This window comes from Mesoplodon densirostris, chromosome 1, assembly GCF_025265405.1.
Source record: "Mesoplodon densirostris isolate mMesDen1 chromosome 1, mMesDen1 primary haplotype, whole genome shotgun sequence".
Classification (NCBI taxonomy): Eukaryota; Metazoa; Chordata; class Mammalia; order Artiodactyla; family Ziphiidae; genus Mesoplodon; species Mesoplodon densirostris.
The window spans coordinates 45,377,286-45,394,217 of NC_082661.1; positions in this window are offsets into that span (position 1 = coordinate 45,377,286).

The following is a 16,932-nucleotide window of genomic DNA, read 5'->3' on the forward strand; positions in this document are numbered from 1 at the left end:
TTTCTCAACTGTAACCAGAGCCAAGACAAATGGCTGCTAGATGATGTTGAATTATTTATTTCTAGTTTACAGAGGACAGGGCCCAGCCCCACTTCCACACTTTTGTTGCCATGGTTTTCAAATTAGATGCTTCTGTGGTCAAAGCAGACTCTCACTGTTGTATTCATCACCATTTAACTATAAGAGCCACTGAGCACATCTATGATCTCTCTTGCTTATGATGGCAGACGGGATGAACATAAATGATTAGAAAACACCACCTGCTCAGTGCTTAATGCAGGAGGAGAAAAACAGCTGTGCCATTTGGGATGGAAAACACATTAGCTTAAGCTCAGCATGCCACTTACATAGCCAACCATGAAATTTGCAAGTTATTGAGGGTGTAGGATGAAATATTGCACGATAGATACCTGTTTTCTATTCAGGAATTTCCATCTGAAGACTGTCAAGCACAGAATGACTGATGAGGCCTCTGTGGAACTTCCTCTAGATCTCAATACTTGCTATTTGGAGCATGAAAATAAGAGTTCTTGTGAAAGCAACAAGTCGTCTATGAAGTGCATCAGACGGTCCAGAATGTGGCATACAGAGCTCTCAGTTGTAGCTACAGCTGCCCTGTTATAAAGAGTGAAGGAAAAGATTGTTTTCAGCAGGCTTTCATTGACACCAAATCTTATAACCCAGAAAATTTTCATTTTTCTCTGCAATTAGATAAGAGAGACACAGATCATATGGACTGATACCTTAATTTCTGTGCAAACACAATTTACTGGAGTCATTAAACTATGAATGGACAGATTAATCACCAATGAAACAAAAGCTGATTTCCCTTTCCAGGTGTCTTGTCTCTCTTAGCATGCTGCCAGGAGGATGAGTCTTCTTGTTTTAGTTACTTTATAATCTCGTTTCCAAGTTTCACCTTCAATTGCTCAGATGATACCTAATGTGATAAAGTTGTATTTGACTAGTAGTTATAGATTTTACTTAATAAATAAGTTGATCTTGAAGATAGTAATATATACACTACATATATATACATATATAACACACATGTTATATAACCTCAGTTTAAATACAAAAAGAATGTACACAATTACTGAATTCTAGTTATTATTTTTAATTTTTTTAATTAGCATAAGTTAGCAAACCTAAAACTACTATATTTTTCAAAATTGAGTGAGTCATTATTATGAGAAAAATTGGAGCCAGGTTTCTTTTATCCCCAGCTTGAGATACAGTTGACATATAACATTGTATAAGGTGTACAGTGTGATGATTTGATATATGTATATATTGCAAAATGATTACAGTAAGATTAATTAACAACCATAACTTCACAAACTTACCTTTTATTTGCTGTGTGGTGAGAACTTTTAAGATTTACTCACTAAGCAACTTTCAAATGTTTCAAGCATAGTATTGTTAACCATAGTTGCCATGCTGTACATTTGATCCCCTGAACATGTTAATCTTATAATTGGAAGTTTGTATCCTTTGACCACCTTTACCCATTTCCTCCACTCCCCTGACTGCTACCCCTGGCAACCACCAATCTACTCCATGTTTCTGAGTGTATTTCTTTTTAGATTCCACAAATAAGTTAGATCATACAAGATTTGTCTTTTGCTGTCAGACTTACTTCACTAAACATAATGCCCTCAAGGTTTATCAATGTATTGATGCAATTCACAAATGGCAGGTTTTCCATCCTTTTTATGGCTGAATAATATTCCATTCTGTGTGGGTTTGTGTGTGTATGTGTGTGTGTGTGTATATATATATATATATATATATATATATACACACACACACACATACACACTCCACATCCTTCTTTATGCATTCATCCTTTGATGGACACTTAGGTTGTTTCCCTGTCTTAGCTACTGTAAGGGAATTCCTGATATCTTATGTAAGTTTGAAATTATATAAACAAAAAGGTGAAAATGTATTGTTTGAAAAAATTAGCAGTAATTAAGGAAAATATTAAAGAAAAATGAAATATCTTTGAGGTATAGTGGTTTTCAAACACTATTTCTCCAAATACTAAAAATTAATACAAATCGACTGAAGCAAAAAAAATAATTAGATGAAAAAGTCTAAAAAATTTGTCTATATCTTTGTGTGTTATAGAGCTCACACAAAACTTATTCAATGAACAATAAAATCATGCCATCACCTAAGGGTATGGAAAAAGACATTTGAATAAGCCTTGGCAGAAATACTGAAAATAGGTGCACAAAATTGTATTTAGAGCGAGAATGTCTAAGTACCTTAGTTCTGGAAAAGTAATTAAGCAGAAGAAATTACTTTCACAGCTTGACCTCTTTTAAAGTGCTGCTATTAAAGATTCAGTTGAATAGTGTTCCAACATCAGGCATTCTTTAACAGTACTATTCTGTGAAGCTGAATGCAAGAATTTTCTGTGGCAAAGACATATGTTGGATGTCCTAGTCAGAAACAATTTGTCCATTAACATGTCCAAGATCTTCTGAATGTTAGCCCGATTCAAGCTGTACTGTGACCAAATTAAAAATATATATTGTGGAAACAGATTTTGTGCTTATAGAATTTAGATAATTTTGTCTTCATGGCAGAAATCCTGGATGAAGCATTGAAAGGTATATGCCGCCTGATGCAAAATTATAGCTTAGTTAGCTTGATGGTTTTTAATTAGTATGTTTGCTTGACTTGTTTACCTGTATTGGTTAATTTGAATTGGATACATGTAGATCAAACAGAAAGATGACTATTAACTTGCCTGCAAGCCTTTTCTGATTTTTTATTGCCTGGACCTACTTTGGTCTTATTATAAAGATAGTGGTTTCATTATTGGTATAGTTTGCATTTAGAGACATGGATTCTGGACCAAGTCACATACGAATTCTGGGCTCTGCCTCTGCCTGTGTAACTCTGTCTTCTTGATCATTCTGGCATTTAATTTCCTCATATCCAAAATGGGGTAATAAACTATAAGTGTAAAATGTTTCAGGGGTTCCAATGATGGAATCTTTTGCCACTGGATTAGTTTTCTCAAAAAAAAATCTTTGAGATCTTATTGGTGAAAAAAACAATCAAATAAAATTTGACTATTGAAGGATCAGGCTAATTAGCAGTTATGCAGATGCCAGGATGTCTGCTACTACTTGTTATGTCAGCACCAGCCAGAATGCCAGTCAGCTCAATTTCTGGCAGCTTCAGCAATATGATATTATTTAGGAGAAAGACTTGTATCATCATATAATTATGCTGTCTTTTCTCCCAAACAAGAGGATGCTTTTGAGTGTGTGGTAAAGATCATCAATAATATGAATTCTAGAATAAGTACCATCCATTCATATGCTGCAATTTCTCATACTATGTTTGTAATATCTCTAACTTAGGTTTAATATCCATTCCCCAGAGATGAAAAACATCTGGTTATCACCATCATTTTACACAAACATCTCAAGTATATATATATATATATATATATATATATATATATATATATATATATATATATATATATATATATATAATGTAATATTTTAGAATACCATTTTGATGTATATTTTGCCTTCCTATGAGTTTAACTGTTTTAGATACCTCATATAAGTGGACCTTGAAGTATTTATCCTTCTATGTTAAGTGAAGTACGACAGTCATAATGTCCTCCAGGTTCATCCATGTTGTTACAAATGACAGGACTTCAAATAAATGGGACCTAATTAAACTTAAAAGCTTTTGTGCAGCAAAGGAAACCATAAACAAGATGAAAAGACAACCCTCAGAATGGGAGAAAATATTTGCAAACAAAGCAACTGACAAAAGATTAATCTTCAAAATATACAAACAGCTAATGCAGCTCAATATCAAGAAAAACAAGCAGCCCAATCAAAAAATGGGCAGAAGGGCTTCCCTGGTGGCACAGTGGTTGAGAGTCCACCTGCCGATGCAGGGACACAGGTTCATGCCCCGGTACGGGAGGATCCCACATGCCACGGAACGGCTGGGTCCGTGAGCCATGGCCACTGAGCCTGCGAGTCCAGAGCCTGTGCTCCACAATGGGAGAGGCCACAACAGTGAGAGGCCCATGTACCGCAAAAAAAAAAAAAAAAAAAAAAAAGGACAGAAGACCTAAATAGACATTTCTCCAAAGAAGACATACAGATGGCCAAAAAACACAGGAAAAGATGGCTCAACATCACCAACTATTAGAGGAATGCAAATCAAAACTATAATGAGGTATCACCCCACACCAGTCAGAATAGCCATCATCAAAAAATCTACAAACAATAAATGCTGGAGAGGGTGTGGAGAAAAGGGAATCCTCTTACACTGTTGGTGGGAATGTAAATTGATACAGCCACTATGGAGTACAGTATGGAGGTTCCTTAAAAAACTAAAAATAGAACTACCATATGACCCAGCAATCCCACTACTGAGCATATACCCAGAGAAAACCACAATTCAAAAAGACACATGTACCTCAGTGTTCATTGCAACACTCTTTACAATAGCCAGGACATGAAAGCAACCTAAATGTCCATCAACAGAAATATAAAGAAGATATGGTACATATATACAATGGAATATTACTCAGCCATAAAAAGGAATGAAATTGTGTCATTTGCAGAGATGTGGGTGGACCTAGAGACTGTCATAGAGTGAAGTAAGTCAGAAAGAGAAAAACAAATATTGTATATTAATGCATATATGTGGAATCTAGAAAAATGTTATAGATGATCTTGCAAAACAGAAATAGTGACAGAGATATAGGGAACAAACATGGACACCAAGGGGGAAAGAGGGTGGGATGAATTGGGAGACTGGGATTGACATATATACACTACTATGTATAAAATAGGTAACTAATGAGAACCTACTGTATACCACAGGGAACTCTACTCGGTGCTCTGTGGTGACCTAAATGGGAAGGAAATCCAAAAAAGAGGGGACATATGTATATGTATGGCTGATTCACTTTGCTGTACAGCAGAAACTGACACAGCAGTGTAAAGCAACTATATTCCAATAAAAAAATAAATAAAAAATAAAATGATTTAAGCCAGTGAACTAATATGTAATTATGATTAAAAATAGATAAAATCTATATTTTACCTCTTAAATGATAGAGAGCTATCTTTATCATATAAAAGAATGATAAAGCTAACTCTTGTTTTGTTTGTATCCATTTTCCAGTCCAATAAAGTGAATATACAAACCTTAAAAAAAAGATGACAGGATTTCCTTTTTTTTAAGGCTTAATAACATTCCAGTATATTTATATACCATATTTTCTTTATCCATTAAACGTGTAAGCAGGAAATAGAAGGGTGGTTGCCATGGCTCAAGGAGAGGGAAATAGGGAGTTGTTGAATTGGTATCAAGTTTCATGCAAGATGAGTAAGTTCTAGAGATCTGCTGTACAACAGGGTGCTTATAATTATCAGTACTGTAATATGCACTTAGAAGTTTGTTAAGAGGGTAGATCTCATGTTAAGTGTTCTTACCACAAAAGAAAAGGAACACAAAGATGCTTTTGGAGGTAATGGATATGTCTACTACCTTGATTGTGGTGATGGTTTCAAGTGTGTATGCACATATCCAAACCCATCAAATTGTATATGTTAAATATGTTCAGTTTTTGTATATCAATTATACCTCAATAAACCTGTTTTTAAAAAATATTCTGAACCTTTGTTTTATTCATTAAACATAGGTAGTATTAATGCCTTTCTCATTGGGTTGTTTTGAATTTTAATTTATGAATTCATTCATTCAATGAATATTGATTGAACAACATCTGTTTCATAACTATCCTAGGCAATGTTTGGGCTTCATTGAAAATTAGATTTTAGTGGCAACAAATAAATACATAGAAGTGTATTTTATATTGAAATATTTGCTTTGAAGGAAGTAAGAGACTGAAGTAATAGAGAAAGATGCCATTTTAGATAGAGTCATCAAGGAAAGCCCTCTGAGATGGGAACATTTGATAAAATAAGTCAGATATATGGAAAATTAGGGGGAAGGGTTAAAACTCTAACTTAGCAAATAAAAGTCTTAGAACATTCATGAACTTAAAGAAGAGGATGTGGTGATAACAAAATGGACAATGGCTAAGAGTTCATTATAGACCATGTGGCCTGCAAGTCTACAGCCGTAGTGTGGCCATGGCCACAGCAGGTAAAGGAAAAGAGTAAGAATAGAATCTTAAGCACCTTGGCCTGGAAAAGCAGATAATATGTAGAGGGGCACATGAATACTGGTGAGTAGCAACATTCTCTGCTATATAGTCAATTCACTAACTCCCGATTTATCTAGGTTCATCTCCCCTTATTTCTCATCTTGAAGTATATTTCTTATTTGCACTAAACTTTTACCATGCCACCTGTACACCATGAAATCCCATTCACATTTCCTTCACCTTTTTAACTTCATGGCTTCATTAATGGTCCACTAATGTATGAAGACTTATCCAAAGAACTATCTCCCCCAGAAGTTTCCTCTGAAATTCAGAGCTGAATTAAATGACATCCTTCTTATGCTCCACTAATATTTTTTATTACAGCACCTACTCCATTTATGAAAAATTTTATATATGTGCCTTATTTTTGTCTTATCATTTATTCTAAGCAAAGAATATATGATATGTATTTGATTACTGGAGTCTGTTTATTACTTATAATTTTATTTAGAAAGAAAACTATATTTCATGACAGTCCTCAGAGCTAATCTTACAGTTATTTACTGGAAAGTAAATGAACTAGTTGAGAGCCATCCTGGCCTTCTTTAAGACAATTCATAGAGTAGAGGATAAGAGCATGGTGTCTGGAGTCAGGCTGCCTAATTTTGTATCCTCACTCCATTAATGACTTGCTCCCTGAGCTTGAGCAAGTCATTCAATCTCTACACCTTAATTGCTTTGTCTGTGAAATAGGAATAAGGATGACACTTCCTAAATTGATTTTGAGGATTAAATGAATTTAACTTACAGTATGGTTAGTGCAATGCCTGGATTGTAATAAACAACCAAATATGTTAGCTGAAATTATTAGAAACTGTCAGTATCAGAAAAATATGAATAATAATCATTTACAAGTAACTGCTTCAGATACTTTAAAAAGTATCAAAAAATACTGGGTAAGTCAAAGGAAAATGAGATGCCATTTTTGAACAATCAGGTAAAAAATTTTAAATGTGAGATGCTATTTAGTACTGGTAAAAATATGGGAAAATAGTTTCACACATTGCTTTTGGGAAGACACATTGATTCAGTTTCTTTGAAGTATAAAATTAATCAATATATACTGAAATTTAACATGAATATTCCATTTGACACACTAATTTCACTAGTATTAATTATCCCTACAGTTACAGAAACAAAAGTTCTATTGTGCTGAAAGATAGACTCCCTCTCCCCGCCACAAATACACCAAGTAAAGTCATTGCATTTTTTTAATAGTAAAATACAGATGACAACCAAAATACCCATTAATAGGGAAATATTTAAACAAGTAATCACACAAGCCTGTGATGCAATACTGTGCAGTCATTAAATGAGAGACATAGATCTGCATATGCTATTTGAAAAGATATACAAATATATAAATTAATATTTGTGGACATCTTTTTTTTTGAGGACAGAATCACACACACACATGAATACTTATTAATGGTGATAACTCCAGGGTTATGAAATGTTGGAATGCTCTCATTTTTCATTTTGAACTTCTTGGTATTATTTGAGTGTTCCAACATGTCAACAACATGAATGTTCTAGATGTCTAATAACTTTCATATATTGCTATTTTTCCACAGAGCAAAGATATCTGGATAGTGAACTTATATATTGTTTTAGTTTTCTTATTCTTCACTATATTAAAAATATCAAATATTCTTTTTAAATGTATAAACAGAATAAACTTGTTAACAGCACTTTTGCTTGAGCTGGCTTTAAGTGGCCAAAAGGGGATTAGAGATTTTTACTCTCATATGGAAAATTAAAATAATTTGAATCCTATAGATAGATAAACCACAAACACACACAGACCAATCATATCAATGTATAAAATACTGAAGTATGTGGCTCACAGTAAATTGTCTCTATTATTTATTGTTATCTTTATTATTTTTAACCTACTTATTTAGTTAGTTATTTTTGAAGAGGAGTAGATAGACACATTGGATGTATTTGGAAAAAGTAACCTCTTTAAGTGAAAAAACCTAAGTGTTCATCAGTGGATGAATGGATAAAGAAATTGAGGTATATATATATATATACAATGAAATGTTATTCAGCCATAGAAAAGAATGAAATTTTTCCATTTGCAATAACATGGTTGGGCTTCAAAGGCATTATGCTAAGTGCAATAAGTTGACAGAGAAAGACAAATACCGTATTATTTCTCTTATATGTGAAATCTGAAAAACAAAACAGAGAACAGACTGATAGTTGCAAAAGGCAGGGGGTAAGGGGTAGGAGAAATGGGTGAACTTTTTTTTAGTTTAAATAAATTAAATAAAAATTATAATTAAAAATACCAATAAATAAAAACAACTTTTTATTAAAAAAACAAAAGTTTCCAAAATAAAATATAGTTTATAAATTCTTTGAGTAAAATTCCCTAGTAATGTTGTGCTAGAAGGATCAGTATGTTTAAATGATATTCCCCTAGTTTTGACTATGACACTGAGATTGTGCTTTGAGTTCTTAAAGAAAATACTGTGTTCTCAGGCCTGGTATGACAGGATTTAGAATATTTTGGAAATTAACGATTTTCACTTCCCTATCTTCCACAGTGGATCACAAGGCTATGAAGACTACAAGGACATTTTATCATAAGTTCTTGCCCATCCTGTAATATTCTATCATAATTACTATGAGAGGTATCAGAACAAATAAGACTAAGGCAGAAAATAGAAATGGAGATTCTCCAAGGAGATGAACTAGAAGGAGAGCCCTGTTTAGGAATTCAGTTCTTTTGGGAAGAAATGAGTCCTATAAGCAGCAGGTGTATATGCTAATAGAATGACTGTTTTAATTAAGCAGCATTTCCTCACAGAGTAATTACATACGTTATTTACTCAACTTTTTTTGAGTTCATTAACACATCTCTAATCTTTTTTCTTCCCATCCTACAAGTCAAAAGTTTTCTTTTAACTTGTTTTCATTATGAAACTTGTTCTCATAATGAAAGAAGCATATAATATGTAGTACTAAGGTTACAGCAAATGTGTGTTCCTTACAAAGCAGTCAATTCAGGAATTCAAATAAACATTCTCATAGTCTTACATACACGGTATTCTCTGAGTTTATAAGATGTATTCGGACATTTTATTGTAAAGAAGTATGCCTTAAAATCTACAGCAAAGAAAAATGTTTGGGGTATTCTCAAATGAGTATCACCGAGGGAAACTTCTGCCACAAGCTCTGCTGGGTGCTGCATGGAGGAGTAGTGGGGGGCTTTATGAGTTCACTCTTACAGCCTGGACCTGTATGGTGTGTTGTATTTTGAACTAAATGGTTGTCAACTGAATTTAAACTTCCTACATGGACATATCTAGAAATATATCACTTTTATTCCTATGGAAGAATCTCTACCTAGAAATCACTACCAGGTCATCATGAGAACTCTAAAATTCCATATTTTTTTTTAACATTCCTAGAAGACTCAACTAAAGGACAGCATGTTTGATATTCTTATTTATGCTTAGACAGTTACAAATCCACAGTGTTTTATGAAATTATGCACTGAGGTTGTGTTCCTAGGAGAAAGACTACTCGTCAGAAGAGGCCAAGAGATTAGATAATTTAAAAAATTTAATTAAAAAGTCTCAGGACTAGAATAAGCCTACTCTATTATATTTCAAAATGTTGAAATTTGGGGTCCTGTATATCTTCATTTTAGTACTTGTGATTGAGTTGCTCTATGTTGCTCACAGAAGCAGTCACAAAATACTCATGTTACAGCACAGAAATCTTAAGGAAAGAAGAGAAAGTGTTTGTAAACTAAATTACAAGATGGAAAAAAAATAAAACAGTCTTCTACATTTTTTGCCTGTCCATAGCAATTGCAAAAATAGGTGTTAAGCAGGCATGGCATCAAAATATACATGTAGATATTTACTCCAAATGCAGCTAAAATAATATGCCAATTATGACAACACACAACACCTAAATGTTTTCATGTCTGAATGAAAGTGTTCTGCCTGGCTGCTCAAGGAATGATTTTTTTTTAAAGTGTGATGTATTTTGAACATCTGTTTTTGACAATTTCAGTGTAAAGGAATCTAGCTAGGAATTTCAAACTGCTAATTTTTGTGAAGAAAAACACCAGTGGTATGTTGTTGTCAAGTATATCTTCCCAGACATGAACTGCAATGTATTTCTGAGGAGATATTAATGCGATTGATATCTGCAACATGATGGTAGGTTTTACAACAAAATAATGTGTTTGAGTATTTCCCTCATGTAAATTGCCTGCATTGAACAGTCACACACAGTTGCTCAAATATCAAATATGAAAATTTTCCTTATAATTTGTTTTCATTTATTGAAACAAAATCACAAAACTAAACTTTGTAAGGCATTTGACAGATGTCACCTTATTCTTGCATGAAATAGATGGGATAATTATATTAAAAAAACAAGACTAGAGTCTCATTTGCCAGTCCAAAAGCTTCCTAATTTTCAAGGAATGAAGGATATAGCACCGCTATTTTTTTGTTGATCTAAGACTGGCCTCTTTCATGGAATTTTAAAAATATTCAAAAATAAATCCAACACTTAACTCTGTGTAAAATAGTCTTTAATGCTTGCAAGTAATTGCTTTATAAATCCTTTTGCATCCAATGACCAATCAATCAATACAGTTGATCTTTTTTTGTTTTTACTATCACCCAGCATTATATGAGTTTAAAGTCCATTAATGTTTTTTATTTAACTGTTTTGAAATACCTTTCCTCAAGGAATGTGAGAGTGGAATTTGAGTATCATGTTACTACAAAACTCAGCTTTATTGTTCTAACAATATATTAAACAGATTTGAGGATTAGACTGACATGAGGACTACACACCTAGCACTTTGTCTCTTCTATACCAGACATAGTTGGTGCTCCACAAAGAAGGTTTCTGGAATTCATATGAGAATCTCAAATAAATCTTAAGCATCGGTAATTAAGTGAAGTATTATAACGTAGATTAAGATTTTGACATATATTTTCCTTTATGTTTAATATCATGGGTGAATGAAAAAAAAAAATATATATATACACACACTCATGGATTTAAATCTTGTACTGATAGGATTCTGGAAGGAAGAAATAACATCAGATTGCATTCTCATATGAAGAAGTGAGAATAGGATAATTATCTGTTAAATCCTGATGGTAGTTATTTCATCATGATATTTAAGGCAGACTTTGTGCATAACAATTGCCTTGATCTCATATTGCCTCTTCCTATTTCTAGACACACTACAACATATCCCAAAACTGTGCTTTGGCTTGTCAATAATGAAATGTGAAACTGCAGTGTTTCCTGGTTTATAATGGACTTTTAATAAAATTGTAAGAAATAAGTAAATGGCAGCATTAACATCATTTTTAGGTTAACATTTTATATGTAACACTTTCAATAATATTTTACTCATGCAATGCTTATATAATCCTCTAGATTTCATTCTCATTTAATCTAAATTAATATATATTCCTGCTGTGCCATATATTCATTAAAAATCAGTAAAAAATATTTGGGTATGATTATTTATTTTTACTTTATTTTATGATATGCTTATTGTTTTAGGTGTAGGAACTAAGCTATATTTCTTTACGCAAGGCAGTTAATTGGTTTGAGAATGGTCATTATTTTAAAATAAATGCAAATTTTCATATAAATATTTTCTTAAGAATACTGGCAGAAGAAAAATCTGACTCGAGATAAACGACAATAAAAATATTTTAATAGAAAACATAACTTAGACACTAAATTTATAATTGCTTCTTAATGCTCTGGACTGCTGTAAATAAGGGTTTCCAATTGATAGCTCCATTGGATATTTCTAACATTTTTTTTAAAAAGGGCAAAATTGATGGATATATTGTATTTAAATTATCTTGGCTCTATCAGCTTTAATAAGGCTCTAAGTCTCTAAGAAATAAAAAGCTAGAGATGTTTCATGGACTCTGGATTCAATTTTAGGGCAAGGTATGTATGGTAAACAGAATTCTGAGATGGCTTCCCCAAGATTCCCACCCCCTGGTTTAAGTGGTGAGAATCACTTTTATAATTTCTTCCCTTGAGTGTGGACTGTGAATATGTTAGACAACAGCAAAAGAATGGACACATCAGTCCTACAGATGTAAGAAAGTATTTCATCAGCTGAAAAGGAGTTCACTTTAATTGTATTATCTTTTGCTCACATTATTTGATTTTACTTGACAATGACAATAATTTATATGCAGAGGCATTTTCCACATTGACTTGATAAATGGCCCGCCAGAGTTAAAACTCACTGCCTTCTACATTATTTTTTGTTTCCAGGAGCATCTCTATAATATAATAGACTAATAAAATAACTAAGAGTTTGAATATGATTTTCTACCTAAATTAAGAAGCATTGTATAATATTATGCTTACAGTTGAAAATTTTAAATTAGCAAAGTATTCTTTTGAAATTAAAATTGGAAAATACAATGTATAATTTGGTCACTATCCAGAGAAAAGCGATGCAACAAAGGTGAACTGAGATACAATTTTACTTTAAATTTCCTAACTATAGAAATAGACATTAGCATTTATGATGTCATTTCTAAAAGAAATAATTATTAATAATCTTTTCAAACAACCCAAGGAATCTAAGACACTTCAAGAAATATAGAAATGTGTACTGAAAATGTTAAGAAGGCTGAAAAGAATAAAATAGGAAACGGGTAGGCACTGAAGACCTGGTCAACGTCTCGTCTGTAAGCCATTTTAGGGAGACGATAAATAAGCATATTTAGAAAAAAAACTATATGTATATATGTTTTGTTGTATTGTTTCCTTCTACTGTTAAATTTCATTCAGTCATATATTTCTTTGGAAGTCCTGTTATGTACAGGATCGTGATAGACATTAGGGGATATTCCCAGGGTGATTTTGCGGAAGAGCTAATAATGAATTAAGAAGCTAATGATTATTAAGATGATTAATTATATGAAATAAAATGACAGAAGAGTTGGTGGTTGATAAAGGTAGCAAAGGCTTAAGGACTAATCATCTGCAGCAGTAAAAAAGGAAGTTCAATTTCTGAAATGAAAAGTTTATAAACATTCTGTTTTCTCTGTCCAACCTACACCTAGTGTAATATATTGAGCTGTAATTTGATACATCTGCTATTAATAATATGTTTCATCAAAAGTGTGAAGATGGAGATTATTCAGCCAGGGCTGTAAAAGCATGGTGAGAACTTGTCACTGAAGGTGGGTGTCAGGAAGAAATCTGGGCAAAGACAGTAGGATTAGAAGAGGAAGAATGATCATCAGAATAAGTGACGTGTCTTTTACTGGAGAGTCTAATCCAGTAGAGATATAACTGTAAATGTGTCATCTACATAAAATGTAAAAAAGATAATTTAGTAGAGGAAAAGGATATTTAAATATCCATGGGAAAATGTTCAGCATATCTTTATCAAGGCCCTCATTCTGACTAGAAGTTAATTTAATGAACAGAGTTTTTTAGAGAGCTCAGTTGGACCTTTCCTAACTCCCACTGGCCTCTGATAGAAGGTTTAATATAACTGTAGTTCTGCCACACAGATTATGGAGTATATTAATCTTAAATCAGCGTACTCTGAAAACATTATGTGAAAAAATACTCTATGAGTAAAAGCTAATGATAGTGTTTTTTGGAAATTTTCTTATCTGGAATAAAGTGGTGTGAATGTGAAATCCACTGTCTTGTATACTATCCTTAGTGCTGGCCAAAGTCAAAGTGCAGACATTGTTGAATCCATCAATGTATATTCCCTACTTACAAATTGCAATGGAACCTGTTTAAAAATCATTTTCTGAGTTGGTATTTATATATATGTATGAAATATAGAAATATTCACTATTCATACATAGCAGGCAGTACATCAGAGCAGGCAAGAGTGGTAGAGCGAAACTCAGACTGCCTGGATCCCCATCCCACAGCTGTACCCTTGACAAGCTGAGTGGATTTGGGCAATATATGTGTAAATTCTCTCAATGCTTGCTCATATGTATGTTTTTTTTCATATGTATGTTTTTATTAAAATATATACCTCTTTTGTGGGGATTGATTGTGAAAATACATTTAAAAAATCTTCCCACACATCTGGCACATAGTAATCCTTCAACAAATTATTATTATAGATACATCAGGAGGAATGGCATTATGGGAAAATAAGAAGTATATAATACTCTTAGTACTAAGTAGTTGTTTAACCTTGAGTATGTCTCTTGATCTCTCTGGGCCTCTTCCTTATGGTTCCTTCCACGTCACTGATTCAATAACCAGTTGAATGTGAAAATGTTTAGAGCAATTCATTCAGGGAGAATAAAACTAAAGGTGAAACCCTGGGAAAAAAATGTCAACAACAAATTATCTCTGTCTGGGTGGACATATAATCCCACAAATGATCTCACATAATTTCAAAAGGAAATAATTTGAGGATGGGCTGCTTATTCAATAGAAAGGTTTCTCCACACTAAATTATCTTCATATTTATTCTCCAATTCCTGACAGTAAGTGTTGTTATATTATCATAACTAGCACACAGTAGGTGTTCCAGAAACATATATAAACTTTAGTTATTTTGATTAGATTTTATCCTCAATTCTAAGGGATTTTTGAAATAGTAAAACATCAAGATCAAAGTACTTCCATGGAAAGATATGGAACCTCATTCTGTAATGTATGTGATTTTGTTCTAATAACTCTTGCTCTCACAACAGCGCTTATGTACCTTCTCCCCTAGAGAAAAGCATTTTCTTATAATGTGAATGTTGTTTCAACTTCTATAGCTAGTTTGGTAGGTTTCTATTATGAATGGGTCTTAGAAACAAAAATCTATTAGGGTATCATAAAAATTAGTGGAACATTTAAAAATCATGAACCAGGACATAAATGTCACTATTATTTGACATTATATGAGTTACTAGCTAGCATAATTAAGTTAACCAAATTAGACAGTCAAAAAAAAATAACAGTATAGAGATGAAAAGTAATACACTATAATTATCAGTAGATTATATAGTCTGATAGATATTTTTCATAGAGATGTTAGTAGTGTTAGCTATAAATAAGAACAATGTACAAAATTTAATTACACTGCTTTAGACCAAAAATAAAATTTGAAAGAAGTAAACATCAAAAAGTGTACAATATGGGTGGCAGTCATTCTGACAAAAGTTATTTAAGTTTTCTGGCGGGGAAAGCATACATCTTTACAGAAAGGCAGTAGAGAAAACCTATATAAATATAGGACTATATTTATGGATTACAATTCTCAACATAAAAATATCTTTACTTCCAGAACTGATAAATGGAGTAATGCTCTTCTAAACAAAATCCTAACATTGCTTTGTGGAACTGGCATGCTTATTCTAAAATTTATATAATCATTCCTCTCTTGAAGAAGAACAAAAGAAAATGACTTGTCCTGACAATCAAAAAGAAATTACTGACAGCAACATTAAGTCATTGAGGTACTAATGCAGGAAGAGAGAAAAAGACGAATGTGAGAACATAGGGAGAATTATATTGTTCATATGTTGCATAATATATGGCAAAATAGGCTCCAATGATCTGTAAATATATGATAGACTATTCAACTGAAACATCTCAGTTGTCTCAATATATAAAAAATCATTGAAGTTTTATTTTTAATCATACTGTGAACAAAAAGCATTGATACCATGAATTAAAGAAAAATGTGTCTTTATTCCTGCCCTGCAAATAGGTTCATCTGTACCATTTTTCTAGATTTCACATATATACGTTAATATACAATATTTGTTTTTCTCTTCCTGACTTACTTCACTCTGTATGACAGACTCTAGGTCCATCCACATCTCTACAAATGACCCAGTTTCGTTCCTTTTTATGGCTCAGTAATATTCCATTTTATATATGTACACATCTCCATCATAGAGAATGGATATGTGAACAAGGGGAGTGGGAAGCAGGGGGTGAGATTAATTGGGAGATTAGGATTGACATATATACACTACCATGTGTAAAACTGATAGCTAGTGGGAACCTGCTGTATAGTGCAGGGAGCTCAGCTTGGTGCTGCACAGTGACCTAGATGGGTGGAATCGGTGGGGGATGTCCAAGAGGGAGGGGATATATGTATACATATAGCTGATTCACTTGGTTGTACAGCAGAAACTAACACAACATTGTAAAGCAACTATACCCCAATAAAATAAAGAAGACTCATAAAAAAATGTGAAAGTGAGAACTTTAAAACTTGTGAAAGAGAACATAGGAGAATAATGTCATGACCTTGGTGGTAGATAAGACTTCCTAAACAAAATTTAAAAAGGAATAATCATGATGAAACATTGATAATTTGAGCCTCTTTAAAATTAAAGTTTCATTTATCACAGAATACCATACAAACTAAAAACACAAAAAGTAGAAAAGTTATTTGTATTATATAAAAAGCAATTAATTACCACTTTAAAAAGCATACAAATAGAAAATTCAGAAGGAAAAAATATGAACAGATGACACATCTAATAAACAATTAAAAATTCATAATGATGAGAAAAGTTAAAGTTAAAACTGCAATGAAATACTTTCTCCAATCAGAAGAATGGAAAAAAAAATTAAAGTTAGGTAATACCAAGTATCAGTAAGGAATAAGGGAACAAGAACTCTTATACTGCCTCAGAAAAGTCACTCACTAAAACTGCTTTTATTATTGAAATATA